This window comes from Procambarus clarkii, chromosome 48, assembly GCF_040958095.1.
Source record: "Procambarus clarkii isolate CNS0578487 chromosome 48, FALCON_Pclarkii_2.0, whole genome shotgun sequence".
NCBI lineage: Eukaryota > Metazoa > Arthropoda > Malacostraca > Decapoda > Cambaridae > Procambarus > Procambarus clarkii.
The window spans coordinates 36466274-36492247 of NC_091197.1; the positions used below are offsets into that span (position 1 = coordinate 36466274).

At 46.2% G+C, this 25974-nt stretch overlaps 1 long non-coding RNA gene across 1 annotated transcript in view; it reads left to right on the top strand.

Moving 5' to 3' along the window:
* The window catches only part of LOC138350934 (uncharacterized), a 130451-nt gene extending 105148 nt beyond the window's left edge, over positions 1 to 25303 (top strand). Inside the window, exon 2 of the long non-coding RNA XR_011222302.1 lies at positions 24513 to 25303. This is a non-coding gene — a long non-coding RNA (uncharacterized lncRNA). The remainder of the gene's footprint in view (positions 1 to 24512) is intronic.
* The last annotated feature ends 671 nt before the right edge of the window (positions 25304 to 25974 follow it).

Here is a 25974-nt window from a genome sequence, read left to right on the forward strand (position 1 = left end):
TTGCGTTTCCCTGTTAGTTAACACTAAATCTAAAATATTATTTTCCCGTGTTGGTTCCTTAATGTGTTGCGTAAGAAAGCAATCGTCAATTAATTCTAGAAAATCTTCTGCTTCACTATTCCCTGTTTTGTTCAACCAGTTTATTCAGCTAAAATTAAAGTCACCCATGACATAAATACTGTTAGATCTAGATGCTCTAGATATTTCATCCCATAGATGCTTTGCTTCCATTCTGTCTAAATTTGGTGGCCTATATATTACTCCTATTATAATATTATTAGCTTTTTCGTTTAATTCAATCCAAATAGTTTCTGTGTGTGGCTCTGTTTTGATTCCCTCTTCATGTTTCCCATGAGACATAAGAACATAAGAAGAACATAAGAACAAAGGTAACTGCAGAAGGCCTATTGGCCCATACGAGGCAGCTCCTATTCTATAACCACCCAATCCCACTCATATACTTGTCCAACCCGTGCTTGAAACAATCGAGGGACCCCACCTCCACAATGTTACGCGGCAATTGGTTCCACAAATCAACAACCCTGTTACTGAACCAGTATTTACCCAAGTCTTTCCTAAATCTAAACTTATCCAATTTATACCCATTGTTTCGTGTTCTGTCCTGTGTTGATACTTTTAATACCCTATTAATATCCCCCCGGTTATGTCCATTCATCCACTTGTAAACCTCTATCATGTCACCCCTAACTCTTCGCCTTTCCAGTGAATGCAACTTAAGCTTTGTTAATCTTTCTTCATATGAAAGATTTCTAATTTGGGGAATTAACTTAGTCATCCTACGCTGGACACGTTCAAGTGAATTTATATCCATTCTATAATATGGCGACCAAAACTGAACTGCATAATCTAAATGGGGCCTAACTAGAGCAAGATATAGCTTGAGAACCACACCAGGTGTCTTGTTACTAACGCTGCGATTAATAAATCCAAGTGTCCGATTTGCCTTATTACGAACATTTATGCATTGATCCTTTTGTTTTAAATTCTTACTAATCATAACTCCCAGATCCCTTTCGCAATCCGACTTCGCAATCACAACACCATCTAGCTCGTATCTTGTAACTCTATCATCATTACCTAACCTCAGAACTTTACATTTATCAGCATTAAACTGCATCTGCCAATCCTTTGACCATTTCAAAACCCTATCTAGATCAACTTGAAGTGATAGTGAGTCCTCCTCCGAATTAATTTCCCTACCGATTTTCGTATCATCGGCAAATTTGCAAATGTTGCTACTCAAACCTGAATCTAAATCATTTATATATATTATAAACAACAGAGGTCCCAGGACAGAGCCTTGAGGCACTCCACTTACAACATTTTCCCACTCTGACTTGATTCCATTTATACTAACTCTCTGTTTCCTTTGGTATAGCCATGCCCTAATCCAGCTTAATATAGCACCCCCAATACCATGAGACTCTATCTTTTTAATCAGTCTTTCATGTGGCACTGTATCAAAAGCTTTGCTAAAGTCAAGGTATACAACATCGCAATCCTTACCACTATCAACTGCCTCAACAATGCTAGAATAAAAAGATAACAAATTTGTTAAACATGAACGGCCATTTATAAAACCATGTTGCGACTCAATTATTAATTTATGTTTTTCAAGATGAAGACGAATTTTATTTGCTATTATGGATTCGAGTAACTTTCCCACAATAGACGTTAGGCTAATTGGTCGATAGTTAGACGCAAGTGATCTATCTCCTTTCTTAAAAACTGGTATCACATTAGCAACTTTCCAAAACTCTGGCACTCTGCCTGACTCTATTGATTTATTAAATATGGTTGACAGTGGGTCACAAAGCTCCTCTTTGCATTCTTTAAGCACCCTGGCAAACACTTCATCCGGCCCTGGGGATTTGTTTGGTTTGAGTTTTACTATTTGTTTAAGAACATCCTCCCTGGTAACTGTTAAACTCGTCAACCTGTCCTCGTCCCCACCCACATAGACTTGTTCGGCTGAAGGCATATTGTTAAGTTCCTCTTTAGTAAATACAGATACAAAATATTTATTAAAAATACTACTCATCTCTTCATCACTATCTGTTATTTGACCTGTCTCAGTTTTTAATGGACCTATCCTTTCCCTAGTCTTAGTACGATATAACTGAAAAAACCCTTTAGGATTTGTCTTTGCTTGCCCTGCTATGCGAACTTCATAGTTTCTTTTTGCTTTCCTTATCTCTTTTTTAACATTTCTAACTAGTTGTACGAATTCCTGTTCTAAAGTGACCTCCCCATTTTTAATCCTTTTGTACCAAGCTCTCTTTTTACCTATAAGGTTCTTCAAGACCGTTCATGTTTAACAAATTTATCTTTTTATTCCAGCATAGTTGAGGCAGTTGATAGTGGTAAGGATTGTGATGTTGTGTACCTTGACTTTAGCAAAGCTTTTGATACAGTGCCACTTGAAAGACTGATTAAAAAAAAAAGAGGCTCATGGTATTGCTATATAAAGTTGGATAGGGCATGGCTATTCCAAAGGAAACAGTATAAATGGGGTTAAGTCAGAGTGGGATAATGTTGTTAGTGGAGTGCCTCAAGGCTCTGTCCTGGGACCTCTGTTTATTATATATATAAATGATTTAGATTCGGGTTTGAATAGCAACATCTGCAAATTTGCAGATGATACAAAAATCGGTAGGGAAATTAACACGGAAGACGACTCACTATCACTTCAAGTTGATCTAAATAGGGTTTTGATATGGTCAAAAGATTGGCAGATGCAGTTTAATGCTGATAAATGTAAAGTTCTGAGGCTAGGTAATGACGATAGTTAAAAGATACGAGCTAGATGGTGTTGAGATTTCGAAGTCATATTGCGAAAGGGATCTGGGAGTTATGATTAGTAAGAATTTAAAACAAAAGGATCACTGCATGAATGTTCGTAATAAGGCAAATAGGACACTGGGATTTAGCGTTGAAGCGTTAGTAACAAGACACCTGGTGTGGTTCTTCAGCTATATCTTGCTCTGGTTAGGCCCCATTTAGATTATGCAGTTCAGTTTTGGTCGCCGTATTATAGAATGGATATAAATTCACTTGAACGTGTCCAACATAGGATGACTAAGTTAATTCCCCAAATTAGAAATCTTTCATATGAAGAAAGATTAACAAAGCTTAAGTTGCATTCACTGGAAAGGCGAAGAGTTAGGGGTGACATGATAGAGGTTTACAAGCGGATGAATGGACTTAACAAAGGGAATATTAATAGGGTATTAAAAGTATCAACACAAGACAGAACACGAAACAATGGGTATAAATTGGATAAGTTTTGACTTACTAAAGACTTGGTTAAATACTGTTCGGTAACAGGGTTGTTTTGTGGAACCAATTACCGCGTAACGTGGTGGTGGGGGGATCCCTCGATTGTTTCAAGCATGGGTTGGACATGTTTGAGTAGGATTGGGTGGTTATAAATAGGAGCTGCCACGTATGGGCCAATAGGCTTTCTGCAGTTACCTTTATTCTTATGTTCTTATTTACCTACGTGCCGGTGGACGAAATAATCGGGATGATAGCAGTGTATCGTGACCCAGCTTGCACTCCTCTTGACATGCCAGAAAACACAGAGGAAACTACTCCAGGGCTGCACTAAGCGGCACCCTTCATGAGCCCAGATGGGCACATGTATAAGCAAGTAGATGGAGTCGCCCTGGGTTCCCACCTAGGTGTCCTGTTTGCGAACTTCTACATGGGCACCATCGAGCACAGGGTCTTGGTTGACATGGGCTTGAAACCCGCCATATACTGCAGGTATGTTGACAACATTTTTACGCAGGAACCTGATGCCAGATGTCTGCAACAGCCGAAGGAGGCATTTGAGTGTAATTCAGTGTTGAGCTTCACTTACGAGATGGAGAATAATGGGGAAGCTGCCCTTTCTGAATGTAAGTCACGGAAAAAAACGGAGGCTTCCACACTGCAGTCTACACTAAAGAAACCAACATAGAAATGTGCGTCAATGCCAAGAGTAACTGCCTAGACAGGTACAAGAGGAGTGATGTCAACACATACGTCGACCGTGCTTTCAGCCACAGCTCAGATTGGAAGCAAGACGATGAAGAACTCTGTAGGGTAAGGCAGGTCCTAGTCAACGGCTTCTCTGACGGTTTCGTTTAAGACATCATAAATAGAAAGGTGAAAAGCCATGCAACTTCTGAAGTCAATCAACACAACACTTGTACCCCCTATTAAACTATTTTACAGGAACTTCTTTTCGACGGCTCATAAAACAGAGGAAATTGTCCTGAAAGATATTGTTGATAGGAACGTTATCCCTATAGACACAAATCAGAAAATACAATTGACAATTTATTATAAAACCAACAAAAAACGGCCAATTTACTGATGAAACACACTCCAGATACCAAGCAGAACGCCGGTGGACAAATTTGTGGACAAAATCAAAGGAGACCGTCATCTATGCCTTTAAATGCCCACTTGGGGATGTAAGCCCCAAAGAATTCAGTATATAGGCAAGACAACAACGTCTCTTTCCAGGCAATTAACAATGCATAAGCAACAGGGCTCCAAGGAGCATATAATCTCCTCTCACAACCAGACCATCACCAGAGAAATCTTAACATAATCATCGATAGGTACAGTGATAGCAGGCGGCTCAACATCTGCGAGGCACTACACATCAAAACGTCAACACCAGCAATCAACAGCCAATTAATGCACAACTATATTCTTCCCACTTCAAGACCCCAAACCAATATGGAAGCAACAAGAGGAAGTATGGGCCAATAGGCCTTCTACGGTTCTTGTATCCAATTTATACCCATTGTTCCATGTTCTGTCTTGTTTGTCATAAGTTTGTTCACCTCGCCCAAAACTTTGTACCATATCACCTCACCCAAAATGAGTAAGTTCGATGAATCTGTGTGTAAATTAAGTCTTTGAAAATGTAATAAGCATTATGAAACGCGTTCAGGCGTCAATTAAAAAATGAATTTTGGAGAATTGATATTACCACCGACAGTGAAGAAAAACATGAATATTGAGAAAATTAGAGTTGGTTATTAATCTTACATTTTCGGTTTTTACATTTACATTTACATTTTAACATCATATGTTTACAAGAAAGACTGGTACCAATATAATATATATTTACATTATATATTATATATTATATAATATATATATATATAATTATATAATTATATATATAATATAATATATATATATATATATATATATATATATATATATATATATATATATATATATATATATATATAATATATATATAATTATATAATCTATATATATCTATAAAATGTCACAAAAGGTTAAAGACTCGACTGAATCATGTTGTAATTTTCTTTTGTTTAAATTGAAGATTTAAAGATCAACATTAGTAATTACAATGACGCTCCAGTAGAAAATATATTTTGATTTTGATAGACGAGCAAAATAGATACATTTACGTATGAACATACATAATTGGTAATTAAAAACAGGAGTTAGTCGTTTCAATTTATTAGATCAAGTATGTAAAGCGTCTGATAACACAATTGCAAATAATTTCTGAAGGTAAGGTAAATATCAAAGAAAGGCACGAAACCGGGAAGGCCAATTGTGATTTAGATTCAGGTTTGAGTAGCAACATTTGCAAATTTGCCGATGATACGAAAATCGGTAGGGAAATTAATTCGGAGGAGGACTCACTATCACTTCAAGTTGATCTAGATAGGGTTTTGAAATGGTCAAAGGATTGGCAGATGCAGTTTAATGCTGATAAATGTAAAGTTCTGAGGTTAGGTAATGATGATAGAGTTACAAGATACGAGCTAGATGGTGTTGTGATTGCGAAGTCGGATTGCGAAAGGGATCTGGGAGTTATGATTAGTAAGAATTTAAAACAAAAGGATCAATGCATAAATGTTCGTAATAAGGCAAATCGGACACTTGGATTTATTAATCGCAGCGTTAGTAACAAGACACCTGGTGTGGTTCTCAAGCTATATCTTGCTCTAGTTAGGCCCCATTTAGATTATGCAGTTCAGTTTTGGTCGCCATATTATAGAATGGATATAAATTCACTTGAACGTGTCCAGCGTAGGATGACTAAGTTAATTCCCCAAATTAGAAATCTTTCATATGAAGAAAGATTAACAAAGCTTAAGTTGCATTCACTGGAAAGGCGAAGAGTTAGGGGTGACATGTTAGAGGTTTACAAGTGGATGAATGGACATAACCGGGGGGATATTAATAGGGTATTAAAAGTATCAACACAGGACAGAACACGAAACAATGGATATAAATTGGATAAGTTTAGATTTAGGAAAGACTTGGGTAAATACTGGTTCAGTAACAGGGTTGTTGATTTGTGGAACCAATTGCCGCGTAACATTGTGGAGGTGGGGTCCCTCGATTGTTTCAAGCACGGGTTGGACAAGTATATGAGTGGGATTGGGTGGTTATAGAATAGGAGCTGCCTCGTATGGGCCAATAGGCCTTCTGCAGTTACCTTTGTTCTTATGTTCTTATGTAGCACCACCAAAGTGCGAAATAATCGGAGGGCGCTATCTATCACCAAGAATGCCAAGACGAGAACAGAAGCGCATAAGGCGAACGATATCAAAAGTATCAGTCACCAAGAATACTATAGAGGGACAAGTGACTTCGAGGGACGGTTGGAAAGCAAGACACACGCTCGTCCTGGAAGTCAGGACATTCAACAAGGATATGCACGACTGTAAGAGGGACAACGCAATTTGGGCAATAAGGAGCAGGGCGGCGCTCCATTAAGTGACCGTGGGTTAAGCGAGTAGGGCCAATCCGCAACCTTGCCAAAGCAGTTTCCCCCCACCGGTTACAGTGGTAGGAGGAAGGCCACTGGAGGACATTACGTTTGAAAGTATGCAGCTTGTTACTAACTACAGAGGACCAACAACCCTGCCAACGGGCAAGGATGGAGGAATGAATAACAGGATAAGTCAGAATAAGGAATACCTTTACAGGAGATGGGACAAGAACGGATAGCTTCCCTAGCGGCAGCATCCGCATGCTCATTTAAAGAAACACCAATATGGCTGGAACCCAGCAAAACTCTGATTTTAAATTTGTTAGAATTAAGAAACAGCCTATGTTAAATCTCGATGACCACCGGATGGACAGGATTAATAGACCCTAGAGCCATGAAGGCACTATGAGAGTCAACTACAACCACAAAGGACGAATGACAATGAGAAAGCAAGAGACGGAGAGCATAAAGAATAGCATAAAGTTCTGCTGTGAAGATGCTATCCTTCAAAGGGAGGCGACACATATAAGTGTGGTCAGGAAAAACAGAGTAGCCCACACCGTCCGCAGACTTAAACCCATCGGTGAAGACGGAAATAGTAGGAATGTGAAGAAAAGTGCTCAAAGAAAAGGCGTTTCAGAACCGTAGGAGGGGTAAAAGCTTTAATGATGTAAGTCAAGGACGTACAAAACTTTGGAAGGGGAACTCTCCATGGAGACGAGGAAGGAACAATAAGAGGAGAAACATTAGAAATATGAACATAAAGAGAATCCTGTAATCGGGACAACCAGACAGAAAGAGGGAGGCGATGAAGAGGAATGGGAACCACAAGCGGGGTAAAAGTTAAAGTACGACAGAAGCGAGAGAAAGGATGTTGTAAGGACTGCGCAAGATAGCGAAGACATTAGTGATCACGGCGGTCCTGGAGAGAGAGAGAGGAAGCCAGTGTCAACATACAAACTGAGGGCGGGAGTCGAATGAAAGGCACCAGAGCCGAGACGCAACCCAGTATGGTGCAAAGCATAAAGATTGCAAAGAGTAGGAGGAGAAGAGTATGCAGGGCAACCATAATAGTTTAGACAGGACGAGAGAAGAGTGCAAATAGAGGAGCGTGTGCCTATCTGCTCCCCAAGAAGCATGGGACAAAACCTTAATTAGGTTAAGGGCCTTAGATCATTCAACTTGGGGGTAAGAGATATGGGCTGACCAAGACAAATGAGTGTCAAAGATTAACTCCAAAAACTTAGCGGAATCCCTGTACACAAGGGGATGAACATAAAGCGACAAAGAGGGACAAAGAACGACATGCTTTCGAGTAAGTCAAAGCACAAGTCACAAGTCTTAGACGCAGAGAACTTGAAGCCATGATTAGTGGCCCAAGACGACACGGCATCAATCGCAAGTTGAAGCCGCCGTTGAATCAGAGGCAAATCATTACCCCTGACAACAAAAGGGTAAGATCGTCAACATAGAGAGCGGAGAAGACGCCAGAAAGAAGAGAGGAAAGAAGACCGTTGAGGGCAACTAGAAAATAGTAGTTCTCAGCAACCCGTTCTCGCACTTTCGTATAGTCAATATTGACTTATTAAATACGTGCATATGTGACATACTAATTTATTGTGAATATTTTAGTTTACCTTGAAAAGCTTCATAGAAAACACCGACCTTACCTAACCACCTTAGTATGTTAAGATAAGCATCTTATTGCTTCGTAATTACAATTACTACTTAACCTATACCTATAATAGGTTAAGTAATAATTGTAATTAAGAAGCCATAAGATGCATATCTTAACATACTAAGGTGGTTAGGTAAGGTCGGTGTTTTCTATGAAGCTTTTCAAGGTAAACTAAAATATTCACAATAAATTAGTATGTCACACATGCACGCATTTAATAAGTCAATATTGACTATACGAAAGTGCGAGAACGGGTTGTTCTCAGAACACTACCCTGGGATACACCCTCATACTGCCGAAAAGGGGCAGAGTGAGTGGTACCAAGCCGCACATGAAAGGAACGACGAGAGAGGAAACTCTGGAGGAAGAGAGGGAGATGACCACGAAGGCCAAAAGAATGAAGCAGAGACAGAATATGATGCCGCCAGGTAGTTGTAAGCCTTTTCCAGGTCCAAAAGAACTGCAACAACGGAGGTCTTTGCAGCAAAAGCAGTACGAATATAGACCTCCAAGTTCACCAGGACATCCGTTGTGTTGCGGCACTTGCGAAAACCAAATCGAGAAGGAAAGTGGTGGTGATGGTGTTCTAAGAACTACATCAAACGAACGTTAACCATACGTTCAAAGAGCTTGAAGACACAACTCGTGAGAGCAATAGGGCGGAAGTCCTTGGGGGATGACCCGAGAGACCCTGGTTTCTGAACAAGGATAATAGCATCGAGCCAGTCTTCGGGGACTGACGACGACTCCCAGACCCGATTGTACAGACTCCGTAAATACTGAGACGTGCACGGAGGGAGATGGCGACGCATTTCATAATGAATGCCATCGGAGCCCGCCGCCTTTGAACCAGAGAGGGCTAGGGCAGACTGAAGCTCAGAGAGAGAGAGAGAGAGAGAGAGAGAGAGAGAGAGAGAGGGATCATTATAGGGAAGGCGAAGATGAGTACAGAAATTTAAAGGAAGAGATTCATGAATAGGCTTACGAAGGAAGGATTGGGGAAGATGAGAACCAGAGCAGATGAAAAGTGGGAACCCAGTTCCGCCGCAACCTGTAACGGGTCCGCCACAAGAGCATCACGGAGGCGAAGGACCGGTGAGGCATCGGGAACGAACTTACCCGCAATCTTGCGGATACACTTCCAGACAAGCGGTAAAGGAGTTTCGGACGTAACGGTGGAGACATAAGACATCCAGCAAGCACGTGTGGCCCAACGGATGGTCCTACGGGCCACCGCACTTGCTCTCCGAAACAAAAGAAAAGACTCGACTGCCTACGGCGGTCTCTCTTCCAGGCTGCACGCTTACAGCGGACAGCCCGAGCACAGTCCACATTCCACCAGGGAATGCACTTTCGCGTTTCCCGAGAGGAAGAGCGAGGAATAGAGCGGAGGGCAGCGTCCAAAAGTGTCATGAAAGAGGGCGGCACGAGGGAGAGGCAGAACGGAGAGTGTCGGAAATAGCACATAGAGTAAAGAGGCACCAGTCAGCCTCGGCAAACTCGGCAACGGTCTTCTCTCTCTAGGGAAGGAGAGAAGAGGGTGAAAAGAGAGAAAAGTAATACGGATAGGAAAATGGTCACTGCCATGGAGGTCATCAATGACCAGCCACCCGAAATCTAAGGAAATTGATGACGAGCACAGAGAAAGATAGACAGAAAAGGGAGAGTCAGAGTTTTCAAATGAGTGGGCTCACCATAATTAAGAAGGGACAGGGAAGAGGAGAGGATGAAAGGTTCGAGGAGGCGACCCCGGGTGTTTGTCAGCACATCACCCCAAAGGGCATGACAACTGAAATCGCCCAGCACGATCACAGGCTCTGGCAAGGCGTCTAGGTGGTGGTTAAGATCGAGAAAGTGGGGGGGGGGGAGATAAATGGAACAAACCGTGTGCCATTTACACACAAAGACACGGGCAGTAGAACAGTGAAGAGGCGAGTAAAAAGTAAGGGAACAAAGGGAACATCTGACCGAATTAAGAGTGTTATGGGCTCCAGCAACAGCTGGGGGAGTGGGGGGGGGAGAAAAGAATAGCCATGGAAGCTACCAGGACGAGCACCAAGCATCGGCTCCTGGACACACACACAAAGGGGCGAAAACTGTGAAATGAGAAGTTGGAGGTCAAGGAAATTGGCGTAAAATCCATGGATGTTCCACTGAAGAATAGAAAACGGCAAAAAGAGAGAGAAGATGGCAACAGATCAAAGAAGAAACAAAGGTGAAAAGGGAATACAGCACGTTAAAGAAGCACAGGGTCAGGATCAGGGTCAGCAAAGTCAGGGTTAGGGGGCATGTGTAAACTGAGTAGAGGAGGAGGGAAAGAAGCAGGACAGACCAGAGGTGGACGAGCAGGGTCTGGAGGAGAAGGAAGAGGAGGAGGGGCAGAAAGAGGGGAGAGCACCTCAGCAAGGGCAGTAACAGAGACTGAACCGGGGGCTAAAGAAACCCCACACAGTAGGAACAGGGGGCTCCACCACTGAAGCGGGAGGGGAAGGAACGATAGAATCAGAAATAGGGGGTGAAGAAGAAAGCGAAACCTTCTTACCTACTGGGGAGGAGGAAGGAGAGGAGCTAGGTTTCCGCTTCTGACTCGGAGACAGGTGTCCGAGCAGCAATGTACTGGGCAACAGACTCCAGCGTCTCGGTAGGAGAAGTGCGCGAGTGAACAACACGACCACCAGGAGAGCAATGGACATCGGCCTGCACAATCAGGTGGCGTGGAGAGCCAAGAGATGGAGGAGAATGACGGGAAGGAGGACCAGAGGGAGAGGAGAAAGAAAACACAAGAGACATGACAGACTGGTAGAAAGAAGGGATACCCTAGACAGAGAACCAGGAGGGGGACCCTCTAGGACAGAACGGAGGGAAACGGGAGGTGGTGGGGGGCATATCCGGGTCTAAGGCATGGAAATGGTTGTGAGACTGAGGAAGGTGGGAAGGACGAGGAGAGGAAGAGCAAACCACACGAGCAAAAGAGACGCCAGCGAAAGAGGGGAGACGATGAACTTGGCGCCGAGCCTCTGGAAATGACAAACGGTCCCGGTGCTTCTAGTTGAGGACAGCCGCCTCAAGTTTGTAACATGTACACGTGCGGGAGAAGGAAGGGTGGGCCTCACCGCAATTGAGGCAGCGGGCCTCGAGAGAAGTGCACTCCGACTTAGTGCCCCTCGTCTCCACACAGGGGACAGAGAGAAACAGGACTAGAACATTTGAGGGCACCATGCCCAAACCTCCAGCACTTGTTGTAGAGCCGAGGAGAAGGAATGTACTCCTGGACAGAGCACCTGGCACCAGCAAGAATGACAGAGGGCGGAAGGGTCCTACCATCAAAGGTGATCTTCACAACCCGAAGGGGCAGACGGCGATGACCACGAGGGGAACGAGTAAACGTATCCACCTGGAGGGGAGAATGACCCTGGGCCTTGGGGATATGCTTTATCCTCGTGGCAGTCTTTCAGATTCCTAACGCCGGTCGCAACATGGTGCGGGAGGAGAACAGTGCGCACACTGGCATTCAACTGAGCGTTCTTAGAGACCCGAACAGGGGTCTCGCCAAGGCAGGATAAGGCAGCCAAGCGGGAAGCTGCATCCCGAGGAGCAGCAGCAACAACGACACGGGTACCAAGACGAGTGGGGTTGAAGGTAACAGAGGCATCCACGGAATCCACAAGATGCCTATGAAGGGAAAAACCGTCAGGAGTTAAATCTAAAGGATGGAGGTCAAAGTACTTAGTCCACGTAGCAGGACCAAACAAAGCATGGTACGAATCAGTATGGGAAGGAAGCATACGAGATCGGCCGTGGCGGGGACGGCGATGAGAACCTTCAGTGATAGACGGGTCAAAAGGCTCAGTAATCAAAATAAGAGGTGGAGCCGTGCAAGGGGACGAGGCGGTCACCACAGCAGGCTTGGGGCTCGACCCAACCACAGAAGAGGGAGGGGAGCAGGGAGGAAGAATCCAGTCTGGGCCTAAACCGGGCTCTGTAGTGGGGGCTACAGGTTCCGGTCTTCCAGGACAGTCAGACTCGGGCCTGGTCGCCCACCCCATGAGCCTGGGTGAGAGAAGTCGTGTCGTCATCCATGCAGCAAACGATATAAAAAGTTTGGGACCTGGAACCAAGGGATACCACCTACCAGGGCAGCCAGGGAGGCCGAGCGCAGGCCCGTGCAGGAAGGGCGCGTCGTCCCCAGCGGTGCTCCCCCTTTTCAACAGGGGAGTCCTACTACATCGTCCATTCTCCCACACTGATGCTAAGACCCCAGTCCCCCAATTGCCCCAGCCTGGACACCCAACCACAGGGCGGCCCCTCACGGGCGACCTCTCCAGCGGCAGTCCGACGGCTCACAAGGCCCCTACGTGCTGCCCTTCAGCACGTACACCACCCTAAAAGGGGGACAGGAGAGGGGGGGGGGGCAAAGGCAACCCACACCGGTCCCAGGGAGGTGTACGTGAGCCCCCTCACCACGGCAAGGAAGCACGCAGGAGGGGAAATAATTACTGAAGCAAACGGTTCTTTGGGATGTCACCCGACGCGTGGCTCATGGGATAATGCTGACCCTTAGGGGATGACTGCAAGAATTGGCTTCAGAAATGCTTATAGGTGTCTATTCTTCCTCAGAACGGCATGGTACCTTCTGATAATCACATACCTGCCAGAGGCAGGATAAGTATGTAATCTATTGTAAGGTGCAGGCCACTGTCAACCCCTCTCATCACTTTACCAGCTTTCTTATCCTACTCCAGGATTTGACAAACTAGTAAAGTTAGTCAAGAAAATTTTACCTACGTAGATGATTCAGTGTTGAATCGTGAAGCAGGGATTGTTTTCTCCGTTTAATAGTTCTTAAACCCTCGTGCTTATAGATTCTTTAATCCTTCACAGACTATAGCCTCGTGAAAGTCTTCGACGCAGGCTGCAGCCTCGTGAAAGTCTTCGACGCAGGCTGCAGCCTCGTGAAAGTCTTCGACGCAGGCTGCAGCCTCGTGAAAGTCTTCGACGCAGGCTGCAGCCTCGTGAAAGTCTTCGACGCAGGCTGCAGCCTCGTGAAAGTCTTCGACGCAGGCTGCAGCCTCGTGAAAGTCTTCGACGCAGGCTGCAGCCTCGTGAAAGTCTTCGACGCAGGCTGCAGCCTCGTGAAAGTCTTCGACGCAGGCTGCAGCCTCGTGAAAGTCTTCGACGCAGGCTGCAGCCTCGTGAAAGTCTTCGACGCAGGCTGCAGCCTCGTGAAAGTCTTCGACGCAGGCTGCAGCCTCGTGAAAGTCTTCGACGCAGGCTGCAGCCTCGTGAAAGTCTTCGACGCAGGCTGCAGCCTCGTGAAAGTCTTCGACGCAGGCTGCAGCCTCGTGAAAGTCTTCGACGCAGGCTGCAGCCTCGTGAAAGTCTTCGACGCAGGCTGCAGCCTCGTGAAAGTCTTCGACGCAGGCTGCAGCCTCGTGAAAGTCTTCGACGCAGGCTGCAGCCTCGTGAAAGTCTTCGACGCAGGCTGCAGCCTCGTGAAAGTCTTCGACGCAGGCTGCAGCCTCGTGAAAGTCTTCGACGCAGGCTGCAGCCTCGTGAAAGTCTTCGACGCAGGCTGCAGCCTCGTGAAAGTCTTCGACGCAGGCTGCAGCCTCGTGAAAGTCTTCGACGCAGGCTGCAGCCTCGTGAAAGTCTTCGACGCAGGCTGCAGCCTCGTGAAAGTCTTCGACGCAGGCTGCAGCCTCGTGAAAGTCTTCGACGCAGGCTGCAGCCTCGTGAAAGTCTTCGACGCAGGCTGCAGCCTCGTGAAAGTCTTCGACGCAGGCTGCAGCCTCGTGAAAGTCTTCGACGCAGGCTGCAGCCTCGTGAAAGTCTTCGACGCAGGCTGCAGCCTCGTGAAAGTCTTCGACGCAGGCTGCAGCCTCGTGAAAGTCTTCGACGCAGGCTGCAGCCTCGTGAAAGTCTTCGACGCAGGCTGCAGCCTCGTGAAAGTCTTCGACGCAGGCTGCAGCCTCGTGAAAGTCTTCGACGCAGGCTGCAGCCTCGTGAAAGTCTTCGACGCAGGCTGCAGCCTCGTGAAAGTCTTCGACGCAGGCTGCAGCCTCGTGAAAGTCTTCGACGCAGGCTGCAGCCTCGTGAAAGTCTTCGACGCAGGCTGCAGCCTCGTGAAAGTCTTCGACGCAGGCTGCAGCCTCGTGAAAGTCTTCGACGCAGGCTGCAGCCTCGTGAAAGTCTTCGACGCAGGCTGCAGCCTCGTGAAAGTCTTCGACGCAGGCTGCAGCCTCGTGAAAGTCTTCGACGCAGGCTGCAGCCTCGTGAAAGTCTTCGACGCAGGCTGCAGCCTCGTGAAAGTCTTCGACGCAGGCTGCAGCCTCGTGAAAGTCTTCGACGCAGGCTGCAGCCTCGTGAAAGTCTTCGACGCAGGCTGCAGCCTCGTGAAAGTCTTCGACGCAGGCTGCAGCCTCGTGAAAGTCTTCGACGCAGGCTGCAGCCTCGTGAAAGTCTTCGACGCAGGCTGCAGCCTCGTGAAAGTCTTCGACGCAGGCTGCAGCCTCGTGAAAGTCTTCGACGCAGGCTGCAGCCTCGTGAAAGTCTTCGACGCAGGCTGCAGCCTCGTGAAAGTCTTCGACGCAGGCTGCAGCCTCGTGAAAGTCTTCGACGCAGGCTGCAGCCTCGTGAAAGTCTTCGACGCAGGCTGCAGCCTCGTGAAAGTCTTCGACGCAGGCTGCAGCCTCGTGAAAGTCTTCGACGCAGGCTGCAGCCTCGTGAAAGTCTTCGACGCAGGCTGCAGCCTCGTGAAAGTCTTCGACGCAGGCTGCAGCCTCGTGAAAGTCTTCGACGCAGGCTGCAGCCTCGTGAAAGTCTTCGACGCAGGCTGCAGCCTCGTGGAAGTCTTCGACGCAGGCTGCAGCCTCGTGGAAGTCTTCGACGCAGGCTGCAGCCTCGTGGAAGTCTTCGACGCAGGCTGCAGCCTCGTGGAAGTCTTCGACGCAGGCTGCAGCCTCGTGGAAGTCTTCGACGCAGGCTGCAGCCTCGTGGAAGTCTTCGACGCAGGCTGCAGCCTCGTGGAAGTCTTCGACGCAGGCTGCAGCCTCGTGGAAGTCTTCGACGCAGGCTGCAGCCTCGTGGAAGTCTTCGACGCAGGCTGCAGCCTCGTGGAAGTCTTCGACGCAGGCTGCAGCCTCGTGGAAGTCTTCGACGCAGGCTGCAGCCTCGTGGAAGTCTTCGACGCAGGCTGCAGCCTCGTGGAAAACGGGGAGACAATCCAGTTTGGACATCCCGATAAAATAAATAAAGATGAGATAATATTCAAGAGCCTTGTCTCCCTTTTGAGGCTGAGAGAATCCACTAAGTCAACTAGATTTAGCACCCTAGCATACAGGATGTACATAGTGTATTGTTATAGTTTTTTGTATAATTTTATTTGATCCAACATTCATGGACATAAACATTGTGTAATGACCCTGCAGGAAGTCTAATGGTTTCAGTTTAGACTGTTAAGGCGCCGTTAGTTTTAATCACAGCGACCAATCCCTTGTTACGAAAAACAGTAGAAACTCAGAAATGTCTCTAAAATATGGAGTGCTGCAATATTCTTGTGAAATGAGTCCGTGTTGGACAAGAGGAAGATAGGGATGCAACGCTTCCTCAAGCGTTTGAAAGCTATTTTGCATATAAATAGTTCAATGAAAAAATGTAACTTTAACGTGCAGCCATTAATGACACACTGATCTACAATTTTACGGTTAGTTTGTGTATCGCATTCGTACAATTTTTTTACTTTAAAATACAACGTATACAGTATATACATACAATTTATGTCGAGATTAACAGAAGCAATACACAAGATAGCACAACAATCCTCTCAAACCCAAGAAAACATTATAAACCCAAACAACCGAGAACAACAGTGAACCTCACAGGCCCTGGAAGCCCCCCACCCCACCCCCACCCCCCAAGCACCACAGTTACAATAGTCCCCAGTTATACATACAACACAATACATGTATACAGAAATGTGTACAAAGTAAACAGAAATCCCACCAGCATGAGAGAAGTAATCTAAAAAATACAAGAAACAATGCAACATACACATAATAGGGCAACATGTGACACACACAATGGAGGCCACAGAACAACCTCCACACACTAGCAAGGAATATCTCGAGTCACTACACACAGGCAAGTGTGTAGTGACTCGAGATATTCTCGAGATGTGACTCGAGATGTCTACATATCACCCATGACAACAGTGAATACATAAATACGAAACAATACGATCGCATTAAAAGTATAATAATGGACGCAGGAGACGGAACACAAAGAAACACACACACACACACACACACACACACACACACACACACACTAGATGAAAGACTATCAGATATAGAGGTGACAGCAGAGGAGGTAATGAAACAGTTGACAACTCTAGATGCAACTAAAGCAGTTGGACCAGACAAAGTATCACCGTGGATACTAAAAGAAGCAGCACAGGCCCTCAGCGTGCCTCTGGCAATGATCTTTAATGAGTCACTTATGTCAGGAGAATTGCCCAGTTGCTGGAAGAAGGCAAATGTCGTGCCGATCTTCAAGAAAGGAGATAGGGAGGAGGCACTTAACTACAGACCTGTATCACTGACAAGCATCCCCTGTAAAATACTGGAAAGAATAATTAGGCTACGACTGGTTGCACACCTGGAGAACATTAGGTTTGTGAACAAACATCAACATGGGTTCTGGACAGGGAAATCGTGCCTAACAAACCTTCTGGAATTCTATGATAAAATAACGAGGATAAGACAGGACAGAGATGGTTGGGCAGACTGCATATTTCTGGACTGCCAAAAAGCCTTTGATACAGTACCGCACATGAGACTGCTGTTCAAGCTCGAGAGGCAGGCGGGGGTGGGGGGAAAGGTCCTAGAATGGATAAGGAACTACCTAACAGGAAGGAGCCAAAGAGTTACGGTAAGGGGCGAGAAGTCGGACTGGCGAACAGTAACAAGTGGAGTACCACAAGGATCGGTGCTGGGACCAATTCTATTTCTTGTATATGTTAACGACATGTTTACAGGCGTAGAGTCCTACATGTCGATGTTTGCGGATGATGCAAAGTTGATGAGAAGAGTTGTGACAGATGAGGATTGCAGGATCCTCCAAGAGGACCTGAACAGATTGCAGAGATGGTCAGAGAAATGGCTACTAGAATTCAACACGAGCAAATGTAAAGTTATGGAAATGGGACTAGGAGATAGGAGACCAAAGGGACAGTACACAATGAAGGGGAACAGCCTACCTGTAACGACGCGTGAAAGAGACCTGGGGGTGGACGTAACACCTAATCTATCTCCTGAGGCACATATTAATAGGATAACGACAGCAGCGTACTCTACACTGGCAAAAGTTAGAACATCATTCAGAAACCTAAGTAAGGAGGCATTTAGGGCGCTTTACACTGCCTACGTAAGGCCAGTCTTAGAGTATGCCGCCTCATCATGGAGTCCCCATCTGAAGAAGCATATAATGAAACTGGAAAAGGTTCAGAGGTTTGCAACGAGACTCGTCCCAGAGCTACGAGGGATGGGGTATGAAGAGCGCCTGAGGGAACTGTGCCTTACGACACTAGAAAGAAGAAGGGAGAGGGGGGACATGATAGGAACGTATAAGATACTCAGAGGAATTGACAGAGTGGACATAGACGAAATGTTCACACGGAATAGTAACAGAACGAGAGGACATGGATGGAAGCTTGAAACTCAGATGAGTCACAGAGATGTAAGGAAGTTTTCTTTTAGCGTGAGAGTAGTGGGGAAATGGAATGCACTTCAGGAACAGGTTGTGGAAGCAAATACTATTCATAATTTTAAAACCAAGTATGATAGGGAAATGGGACAGGAGTCATTGCTGTAAACAACCGATGCTCGAAAGGCGGGATCCAAGAGTCAATGCTCGATCCTGCAAGCACATATAGGTGAGTACATATAGGTGAGTACATATAGGTGAGTACACACACACACACACACACACACACACACACACACACACACACACACACACACACACACACAGAAAGACCTGGGGGTTGATATCACGCCAGACCTGTCCCCTGATGCTCACATCAAGAGGATAACAGCAGCAGCATATGCCAGGTTGGCTAACATAAAAACGGCCTTTAGAAACTTGTGTAAGGAATCTTTCAGAACATTATATACCACATATGTCAGACCAATCCTGGAGTATGCGGCACCAGCATGGAGTCCATATCTAGTCAAGCATAAGACTAAAATGGAAAAGGTTCCAAGGTTTGCCACCAGACTAGTACCCGAGCTGAGAGGTATGGGCTACGAGGAGAGACTACGGGAATTAAACCTCACTTCGTTGGAAGACAGAAGAGTTAGGGGGGACATGATCACCACATTAAAGATCCTCAAGGGAATTGACAGGGTTGATAAAGACGGGCTGTTTAACACAAGGGGCACACGCACTAGGGGACACAGGTGGAAACTGAGTGCCCAAATGAGCCACAGAGATATTAGAAAGAACTTTTTTAGTGTCAGAGTGGTTGACAAATGGAATGCATTAGGAAGTGATGTGGTGGAGGATGACTCCATACACAGTTTCAAGTGTAGATATGATAGAGCCCAATAGGCTCAGGAACCTGTACACCTGTTGATTGACAGTTGAGAGGCGGGACCAAAGAGCCAGAGCTCAACCCCCGCAAGCACAACTAGGTGAGTACAACTAGGTGAGTACAGGCATCCATAAGACTTATTGCATGAAGTCACACAAGATGAACATTTCGGTCAATAAAACCAATGAAGAGGAATCATCACAGGCACACCAGCTGGCAGACGACCAACATCCATAACTCCACAAGGGCCTCCTGGAGCATAACCTCCTGGCTCAGAGGCATCTGAGCCTTCCCATCAGGGGGAGCACCTCGCCCACAACCACCTGCACAACCCGTGCCAAACCATCAGCAGCTGAATTCTGCAAACCAACATGCCCATCGACCTTCCTATATCCTATACAATGCCTCAAACCCCACATGGGCATAGTAGAGCATCCCATCCGTACCTACCATTGATTAGGAGTAAACCAGACAAACACGGACCCTTGCCTAGCCTTCTACCCCCTCCGCCCCCCTTAAGCAGGATCTGTAGAAACCGCCATACACCCTCTTATAACGTGCCTGCACTTGCACCCCCTTCAACATTATCACTCGACCCATTTAATTGAGCTTTACACGGAGATCTCGCAATGTGTATCCAATCTACTATTTATGAGGAAATGCAGATGAATCAATGCATCCTGTGGTACTTTGAGGCCAAACATCTCGGCCACCCGCCTCGTCTTCATATATGGAAAACATTCTCGATTCCTCCTTACATCAATCTCATCACTTCATCATAAAGAAAATTACCCATATACCCGAAGTCATCGAGCCACATCCTCACATTTCAACAAACTACAGTTGAGTTACAACCGCCCCTCCCCCGACTGAACTTCACTCCAAACCACCACTTAAGCTACAATCATGCAATTGTTAGAGAAGCTACGACATTGAGACACAAGAGTCAGTACCACCATGCAACCAATGAACGTAGTTTATGCAGCCGGGAACTGGCATCCCTGAACCCAGAACAATTCAATATCTTGACAGGAGCACGAGAGAGAGGGTCTTCCTTCACTGCTACAGTCCAACACAGCATGCACACAATAAAACTTAACCGCATCCCTGAGACCTTAACACTATTATCATGCCTCATTAAGACCATAACATAACTGGAGAAAAACTCTCCCCTTCTATACACCTGGTAAACCCTGGAGGCGCACAGAACTTAACTTGGTAACTCATCAAAGATCCGCAAGACACACCTGAGCACAACTGTGACCCACACCATCCGGCTCCTTGTGTAAAACACGAACCGGAGCCAATTTTTCAGTGAGTCCAGGTGCCACCTTTCAACAGCCTTTGTGATTAAACAATACCTGATGTTGTGATTTTCAACTCGATTTCTTCGATTGCTTAATCCCAGAGGCTTTCAACAGCCGTTGGGATTAAACACTACTGTGTGATTAAACAATACCCGATAACAGTCCACTAAAGGTGATCTGCGCCGCCCTCTGCACTTTGTGCTTCTGCACAAACACCACATCAGTCTTATGTCGGCTTTCGTTGCCATGATATCATAATTGTTTCGTCTGAAAACACGGCCCATTCACATTGAGAATGGCAAAAGACAAAATAGGAAACGTTTTAACTCAAAAGGATTGAGACTAAAGTCTTTAACTATCACCCACCTCGCTAACCACTTCCCAAGGTGGGTACACATATCTCGCCCCCCCCCCCTGGGCAGGGGGGCCCCCAAGAGGTTCTAATCTTCCACCACTGACATGATGAGCGTCACGACCTACAGAACCACTAGCAGCTCACGTCCGAGGTAAGCGCAACCTCTACACCACATCCAGCTATTACCTGCAGGTCAAGAACATCGTCCACGATGTTTACACCACACCCCACCCTCTGCATCCGTATCAGATGCAGAGGGTGGGGTGTGTACCTGTACACAAACTCGACTGGACTTTGACTCGAGTTCGAAGATTGTCACGAGCACTAGCCGACGGCGACCCCACTCGTGCTACGAACTATGAACAGGGATGCGACCCACTGGAGTAGGTGGGATTGGAATACCCGCCAATACCCACTGCACAATCAAATCACACTCACTGGCGTCACAAGGCCCCACTGCTCTACCTTTAGGACGCATCACCTCACATGGTATTCACCCCACACATCACGTCATCGACCACACCCTCATTTGCTGGTTATCGGAGGAACCACAGCTTTCACCCTCCACACCACCCAGAAGCAATGGGGCTGCTACACCAGGAACACGCACATGCACAGGAACCCAGCCAGGAATGCCATCACTACCTGCTGCATCACTGTTGACGCTGGAGCCCAATACACTAATATCACTGGTACTTCTCTAGGGAGGAAGGGAAGAAATTTTCTCCATAAATGTTCCCCCCTGTCCACAGGCCCCTCACGGCGAGCAGCGGCATGTTTATTCTGGAATTTCAACTTATAGCATGTACATGGTTGCCCAGCCTAAATAAAGTGTAGGCTGTAACCTGTCACCAGCTTGAAAGAGGAAATATTTCTCACTAACTACACAAGGATGGTTTTAGTACCATTTAATAAAACCCTGGCTAGTCCAGAAGTAAACTTGCTTTCCTGTGCACCAACAATTTGACCACATAGACAGAATTACCTCTTTAGCCATCTCGAAAGCCGCATCATGTACCAACACGAGAACTTTTGCTAACATAATAGATCTTCACCTCGTCCTGCTCATGAGGTAGAGGGAACGTCTGGTCCTCGTACATGGTCATAAACAATACAAAAACGTCGCTCAATTTAATTTTAAGCGCTACCCAGCCAGACATTACCCATTGTACTCCAAGCAGGTTTTGTGAACATTTGTGCAGCACATCCTCTAAATGTCGATCCCACAACAACATAATTCACTTCATTAGTGAACTCCAGGCCAGCAAACTCGGACCAACTCCATGGAGAAGAGTAAGCACTAGTGATGGAACGGCTGGACCCCGACCCCTGAAGGGGACAGCGGCGAGGAGAGACAAAGCAAGGACAACTAATTCATGCAGTCAATCGCCAAATCAGGAGAGCGATTATTCACATCCACAGTTATGGCTGGCTGGTCGCTCAGGTATTGGTCCCCAGTTGACTACCAAGGCGTGGAGTCGGTGGTTGGGTGTCAGTTCTGTGGCCGGTGTGGTACCCCTCTGTACAGATTTCCTTTGCGATGGGGTAGTTAAGACGTATCTGAAACAGACATCTTTGACTAGACTAAAATTTTCAACGTCACATGACCAACCAACGCATGGTATCGTGCTGGTGGAGGGGGTCCTTGTGAAGTTGACTGATCTAGTAGGAGTGCAGCTAGTTAAAGACCGACGTATGTTGAAATTTATTCGGCTAGATATGTTCCGGAAGTTCCTCGAGTGGTGTGAGGGTTGCTCTTTCCGTATGTCAGGGTGTGCTGGCACAGTACGAGTGGTAAACTTGTGACCATTTTTGTGTCAGTGAATGGTGCACTATTTGAAATAACAGATGGGCTGTAGACCAGGATGTTTGGGTAGTTCGTGAAGGTGTTAAACGTGAGGTGGAATAAAGTTTCAGCGGGCTATTGTAAGGGAATGCTTGCTGGCACCTGGACGCTGACAAAGTCCCAGATGCAAGATATACCATCTTCGTTTTCTCTGATGAGGTTTATGGTCCGATGTATGTATTCAGGTCAGCCCTGTACCTGTTATCTGTGTGGTCTGCAGGGGTTACCTGGTGGCAGCTTGCTTAGTGAAGGTGGCTGAACATGTCAATATCTTCAGGGAGGGTGATTTTTCTGCTTCTCCGAACCCAGCGGAATTCTGCAGAAGTGTTGGCTGGTGGTGGTCCACCTCCCAGCTTGCTAGACGCCTGTCTGCATCTATGTCCCTGAGGCTTGCGAGGAGCCGGTGGAGTGTCCTGTGCAACTGGGAGCAGTCGAATGGCCAGTGTATGAGGCTTCATCTGCCGGGCTGTGTGTGGTGCAGACTATGCCAGTGAAGATTCACAGTGTACTGCCTCCTGTGGTGGAAGTACCAGCTCCCCAAGAGGCGTCCACATCTGCTTTGGAGAGCGGTTCTAGTTCACTTGCTCCACTTGTGGGGTCTCTGGACGTGGGGGTTTCCCCCCTCATCTCGGAGGCTTCTCCAGCTGCTTCTCCAATAGAGGGTGTGCGTGCCTCTCGACTCGCTTGCAGGACCTTCCGCGTCCAACTGAGCTGGTCACTCAGCAGAAACACCGGAAGGGCACTGACAGGTCATGGTGCCTTGGTGGTAAGGACACAATGGAGATAAAGGGTGGGGTCAATGAGGCGGTAGTTGTCGAGGAGCGGGAGCAGGGTGAGATGGGCATCTGGTATTGATGATGGGAAATCCCCGTTGTCAGACATCCCTGATCATCCGAAAGTAGTTTCCATTAGGGTTGATCAGATATTTGTGGACCTGCTGCCGCGAGCTGGTGGGTGTAAACAAAAAAAAAAAGTGTGGGGAGGGTCAGGGTGGCGTCTCCTTGTTTTTTTTTTTTCCTTGAGTATTTTATTAATTATTTGTACGGCTTAATGACGCTACCGTAATCTGGTACGCTTCGTTACTGGGACACCTTTTGGGCCTTTGTATTATATGCATTTTTTCTCTGTTAATGTTTTCCTGTTTTTATATTATATTATTCCTTGGGCTGTTTTTACCTTGTATGCTGTTTCTCATATTGTTATGCTCGGTACTTGTTCCTCGTGTATGTGCTTAGTTTTGCTCTCCCCGTCTTCGCTTTGTTACTGGGTACTATAGTGTGAATTGTCCAGGTAGTTATAGGTATCCCGTGTTGTGTGTTATGATCCATTTGGTATATTGTCCTTGTGTGGTTGTGCATTTTACATTATCCATAGAGCAATGTTTTGATATCGCTGAGTATTATATTGTTGTAGTGGTGTATTTTAGTTTTTCTTCTGTCTTTACTTGTATTTGTGTCATTGCTTTTGTGTGCATGGAGTTGTACCCTGGTGAGTGTCTGTGTATTGCACTGGTGATGTATATTTCTGTACTGTTGTGTTTATGTATTGGTTTCGTGTATTTTCTTATTATTGTGGTGTTCTGGTGGTGATGCATCCTGAGGTGTTACACTGTTATGGTGCTTCAGTACCTTGCCTTTGAATTGCATTTATATGTCGTTTTATAAGACAAGAAAAAAACCACCACATCCTCACTCAGAGGCAGTTATCACCGGACCCACATAATGATCTTTGGAGATGTGAGGATGGTGCATGTTAAGTGGGAATATATCACATGCTTCTGACTTGCCTGGTACACTTATCAGCTACATGCCAACTTTCTAATGGTTTGTTACGGGTAGCTGTCTGTCACAAGAGCTCGGGGGCATGTGGGCAACAGGTATATATAAAATGTTTATGTACTTGCAATTTGTTTACAAACATACTTTAAAAGGGTGAATTGTTGTTTCAGGTGTGAGGGAATCTGGATCATGTCCACCGTCCCTTCATCATTGCCAGTGCTGGTGAAGCAGCTCCTGACGCAGCACGCGAGACGACTGGTCGTCTACACTGTCCCTTCATCATTGCCAGTGCTGGTGAAGCAGCTCCTGACGCAGCACGCGAGACGACTGGTCGTCTACACTGTCCCTTCATCATTGACAGTGCTGGTGAAGCAGCTCCTGACGCAGCACGCGAGACGACTGGTCGTCTACACTGTCCCTTCATCATTGCCAGTGCTGGTGAAGCAGGTCCTGACGCAGCACGAGGGACTATTGGTCATGTCCTCCGTACTTACAGCTGTTATTTACTAAAAAGACTCGATTTAACAAGAAAACCTTGCGTAATAATTTCATTACGTATTTGTGAAGAACATTAAGGTTGAAAAGTTAACGTGAAGTGAAGACTAGGCAAACATGAACATAAAAGGCGGGTCGTTCTTGATGTGACAACAATGACTTTGCTTCACATTTATTCGTACCCTCTCACTCCTCCCTCCGCCACTCAAAAAAAAAAAAAAAAAAAAAAACAGTAGGCACTGGTGTATCATTAAATCAAAACTAGACTGTATGTATCTTGGGGGGGGGGGGGGGGGGGAGGGAAAATAGAATGACAACGCATGAGATTGTAGTGAGACGTATTAGAAGTTCTTCTAATGTAAATATGTGGACGATTTTGTTGTCGGCTGTTGAATTTGTGTGGTACTGTTATGATCAGGGAGATAAAACTCCCATATTAATATCTTAACGGAGTAACTTACAGCATCACTGGAACACATAACTGGCCACATATCATTCAAGGTTCTAGGGGAGTAAAAGGCTAGCAACAAATATTCCAGTTTACTGGCATTAAGAACCTTCTGTCATGTTCACAGAAAACGGTACCATCCGTTTGTATGTGCTGCGGCTCAAACGCCAGCAGAGGAAGGTAAACAGTAGAGCGTACAGGACGCCCGCCAAGCTTGGTAGCTAATAGTCATGTAATCGTTTATAAGTATTAGTCAGTAACCAAGCAATGGCTTTATATCAACCCTACAACCAAGACTTCCTCAGCAACACACAACACCACACTGGCGACGAGGATGAACTGTGAACGCAGGTATTTCAGCTTAAAACACAAGGAAGAAGCATGCTGCCCGGAGGAGGAGAAGCTGTCTGTGAGCACCATACCCGATGGTGTGTGCCAACCGATGGTGTGTGCCAACCGATGGTGTGTGCCAACCGATGGTGTGTGCCAACCGATGGTGTGTGCCAACCGATGGTGTGTGCCAACCGATGCTGTGTGCCAACCGATGCTGTGTGCTAACCGATGCTACGTGCTGACAAGCTGTGTACTGAGAAATATGGATATCTGCCGACGCTGTGTACGAAACGACGCTTTGATGCTGTGTACAAAACACGATGTTTTGCGTACGAAACAACGCTTCGTGCTACAAA